The sequence below is a fragment of the Salvelinus sp. IW2-2015 genome, linkage group LG15, assembly GCF_002910315.2.
Source record: "Salvelinus sp. IW2-2015 linkage group LG15, ASM291031v2, whole genome shotgun sequence".
Classification (NCBI taxonomy): Eukaryota; Metazoa; Chordata; class Actinopteri; order Salmoniformes; family Salmonidae; genus Salvelinus; species Salvelinus sp. IW2-2015.
This window is the reverse complement of record NC_036855.1, coordinates 45,334,015-45,339,017: the sequence shown is the minus strand read 5'-3', so window position 1 is coordinate 45,339,017 and position 5,003 is coordinate 45,334,015.

Genomic DNA, 5,003 nt, shown 5'->3' with positions numbered 1-5,003 from the left:
TAGCCATGCTTGGCTAGACTGACTTAAGCAGTGCATGCTAATATACTCTGGAAACACAGACTCTAACTTTGATAGGACTTTTGCAGTGGTATTTTTTACTTCAAATGTTGTTTTGGGGGTATAAAGGAAAAGTAGGAAGAGCCAAATTCATTGTTGACAAAGAACTTGTTTGAAATGGTTAAGTAATTTAAACTTTGTAGAAATCTTAGTAAACCAAGTTCTTAATTCAGTAACAAATGTATAGTCTTGTAACGAAACTCTAGTTCTTCCTCCTCCTCGGACGAGGAGAGGAGAGAGGGATCGGAAGCCAATTTGCAGCGAGGTATGATGACATAATGAACTTTATTAACAAGACGAAACTAACACACGAAGAACACTTGATTATTTACAAAACAACAAAACGAAGTAGACAGACCTGAACGAGAGAACTTACATAAAACATGAAAACGCACAACAGGAACAGACTACATACTAACGACAACAACCAGTCCCGTGTGGTGCGAACATACACTGACACGGAAGACAACACCCACAAACAAACAGTGTGAAACAGCCAACCTATATATGGTTCTCAATCAGAGGAAAACGTCAAACACCTGTCTCTGATTGAGAACCATATAAGGCTAATTTCAAGTGACCTAAACAAAAAACACAAAACATATAATGCCCACCCAACTCACGCCCTGACCAACTAAACACATACAAAAAATAACATAAAACAGGTCAGGAACGTGACAAGTCTAAAAAATCTTTGGCTAAAAAATGAAAGATTTGTCTGTTTAAAACTACTGATTAGAAATAAATGTAATTTTTACTACTAAAAAATATTTATATGATTTGGCCAAAATGCAAATTTAGATAAAAATATACTGATTCTGCTCATTTGATTAAAAATGGTGGGTTTCTATTTTGGGGAACATTTGCTTAAAAGTGGAAACCTTGTATTTATAATACTGATATTATAGTACGGCACCTCCGTACTTTCAGGCTTGATCAGGCCCTACACCAAACAAGGGCACTGCGTTCATCCACCTCTGGCCTGCCGCCTCCCTACCTCTGAGGAAGTACAGTTCCCGCTCAGCCCAGTCAAAACTGTTCGCTGCTCTGGCACCCCAATGGTGGAACAAAGTCCCTCACGACGCCAGGTCAGCGGAGTCAATCACCACCTTCCGGAGACACCTGATACCCCACCTCTTTAAGGAATACCTAGGATAGGATAAAGTAATCCTTCTAACCCCCCCCCCTTAAAAGAGTTAGATGCACTATTGTAAAGTGGTTGTTCCACTGGATATCATAAGGTGAATGCACCAATTTGTAAGTCGCTCTGGATAAGAGCGTCTGCTAAATGACTTAAATGTAATGTAAATGTAATAATGGCAGAAATGTGTTTATCTGAGGTGAATGTGGATAATTTTGTGTATTTTAATTAGGCTGTCAACTCAAATAATAACTTGTATTTGTCATCTCTTTTTTGAGGTTTTTCACCTGTTTACTGCCAACCACAGAATGGTAAATAAAAGACGAACAACTGATTCCATGGCTGTTTATTGAGTGAAATCCAGTTAAAATCTTCATGTGGAGGGACTGTCCTTTTCAAGTGGGGAATTGCACAAGAAAGAGGTCAACTTGACAGAAACTGTGCTAAAACCGTGGTGCTCTCTGACTATGATTGCACATGCCAACCAGAATGTCCAGCATGACAATTACACATTGTCATATTTGATATGATACGTTAGTTATACTAGCTAAATGCTGAATTACAACTGTCAGTGTCCATGCTAGCTGGGCTAACAACAAATGTTGAATTACTGATGCTAGCATTGGATGTGATCTTGGAAGCAGAACAACTTGTGTCGTCGACAGGTGCAGGTGTAGTACTGCTGGTAGTAGCAGTACTACCAGTAGAGCTGGCATGTCTCTCTATGGTCTCTCAATGGGCCTTACTTTTTTTTAACCATTTATCAATTTTCAAGCAAACGGAATGAGCAGAAGCTACGTTTGGCTACATACAGACCGTTAGTGGAATTCCCACGAGAGAGTAACAGTTGTGATCCAATGTGATTGGATGTTAATTATTTGACTAGGCTACCTGTATTTGTATTTCATTTAATATTTGGCCGTGAAACAAGGCTACTCCTGTGAGGGAAAAAAAGTGAATCACATTTTTACTTGGCGTACCCCCGACAGCATTGGGCGTACCCCTGGGGGTTTGGGAATACTTGATCTAGACGATCCTATCCACCAATCAGGGATTTGTATGTAAATATATTAGGGTTGTCAAACGATTAAAATAAATTTTTGAGTTAATGACATTAGTTTAAAAAGAAAATTGCTCATATTTGGCCCCAAAGAGAGATATTTCTAATTAAAAAGCAGTGCATTGAGTTAGACATTCTATGCTTTGATTGTAAGGGTCAGAAAACACAAAATTGTCTACATCAGAATGTTTATTAGCATGTTCACCATAAACAACACAAAAGTCTCCTTAACATACAGCTATTAATGCTCCCAATGTTTAAGTAGGCTTACTCCCTCCTATCAATGTTCTTGAAGTTTATCACTTGAGCACAGCACACAAATTCTCCCTCCCTCACTCTCACACACACACTGGGAGCTACAAATATGGTTGCACATTTAGGGGAATATTTAGAGGTGGAAACTTTCTGTGGGAATTAACGGAAATATATTCAAATTATGAATACCATTTAAATGTAGTTTATTTGCATTGGATATATTTACCATATCATATGGAGACATGATGAGGTAAAAGGTTTATGTTTCTAAGTAGACAATTGCAAATTATTAAATCGTTCCAAAATAATTATTAGGGTTTGTTACGAATTGAACTTTAATAAAATGAGCTGACTCTTCACATGGGATGATTTTACTGAACAACAAAATAAAGGGAATATTGAATGATCCCCAATGATCCATCGCATCTCCATAAAAATGTTTTCAACATACATCTGTAAAATGATAGTCTAGAAACTAAAGCTTTGGTTGTCTTCCTCTCAGGCTTCCATGTCTTCTCCCTGGACCTCCTCAATGTCCACCTCTTGAACATCAGACTGAGAACATCAAACTCTGAGGCCTCATCTTCAATGTCACTTTCCAACCTGGTTGAGGATGGCTCGTTGTCAGGCTCAAAAAGCCTCAAATTTGCCCAAATGGCCAATTTTTCAACCCTTGTATTGGTCAGCCTGTTGCATGCTTTGGTGTGTGTGTTCCCAAACAAGGACGAGTTGTGCTCTGAGGTGGCTGATGTTGGTGGGATTTGGATGATGATGATGGAGGCAACAGGGGAAAGAGCCTCAGAGCCACAAAATCCCTTCCAACAGGTGGCTCATGAGATATGTTGGCACGGCTGCCATATTGCATCTCCATCCCAAAGCCCTTGCTTGGAAGTGTACTTCGCCAGACTGCCAAGAACCTTGCCCTCATCCAGGCCAAAGTGGCGAGACACGGTAGCGATGACACCATAGACATTGTTGATTTCTGCACCAGACAGGATGCTCTTGCCAGCATACTAGGGGTCCTACATGTACTCTGCGGCGTGTATGGGCTTCAGGCAGAAGTCTGAATTTCAGAACTGCAGTTTCCTCTGCTTGGAGCAACAGTGAAGTGGGCAGGACAGTACGGATTTCTTCTCTTACATCTGCAAGCAGATTCTGAACATCAGACAGGACGGCATTGTCTCCCTCAATCCGTGCAATGGCTACTGCTATAGGTTTCAGGAGTTTCATGCTGCTTACCACTCTCTCCCAAAATACATCATCCAGGAGGATCCTCTTGATGGGGCTGTCCATATCGGCTGACTGATATGGCCATTTCTTGGAGAGACTCCTTCCCCTCCAGGAGACTGTCAAACTTGATGACAACACCACCCCAACGGTGCAGAATATGCATGTTTCTGCATGCTGTGTGTGTGAGAGGAAGATGTTTATGCATGCTCTGTGTGTGTATGTGTGAATGTCAGGACAAATGTGTCCATTAAAAAAAGAAATGAAAAGGGCAGGCATGGAGAACATATTTTCAGTCAGACTCCTTTCAGTGAAATTCAAAAATATTTTTTTGAAATATTTAACTTTCACACATTAACAAGTCCAATACAGCAAATGAAAGATACACATCTTGTTGATCCAGCCAACATGTCCAATTCTTTAAATGTTTTACAGCGAAAACACCACGTATATTTATGTTAGCTCACCACCAAATACAAAAAAGCACAGACATTTCTTTCACAGCACAGGTAGCTTGCACAAAACCCCCAAATAGAGATAGAATTAATCACTAACCTTTGAAATTCTTCATCAGATGAGTCATATAACATCATGTTACACAATACATTTATGTTTTGTTCGATAATGTGCATATATATATATATAAAGAAAATCTCAGTTTACATTGGCACGTTACATGCAGTAATGTTTTGATTCCAAAACATCTGGTGATTTTGCAGAAATACTCATAATAAACATTGATAAAAGATGCAAGTGTTATTCACATAATTACAGATAAACTTATCCTCTATGCAACCGCTGTGTCAGATTTCAAAATAAACTTTATGGAAAAGATTAATCTGAGAACCGCGTTTAGAGCACATTCCAGCCAAAGAAATAGTCACCATTTTGGCGTCAACAAAAGCTACAAAAACACTATAAATATGCACTTACCTTCGAATAACTTCATCAGAAGGCACTCCCAGGATTCCCAGATCGACAATAAATGACTGAAAAGTTCCATAAAGCCCATCATTTAGCCACTTGTTGTTAGCATGTTCATCCCAGGAATCCATTTCATGACGCACGAACAATCCATCCAGACAAAAACTCAAAAAGTTCCGTTACAGGTCGTAGAAACAGGTCAAATGATRYTTGCAATCCATATTTAGTATGTGTTTTACATTAATCATCAATAAGGATCCAACCGGAGAATTTCATTGTCTGAAGAAAGAGCATTGGCACGAGAGCTCTCTCTCTCCCTCGCGCACAAATGATGACTGA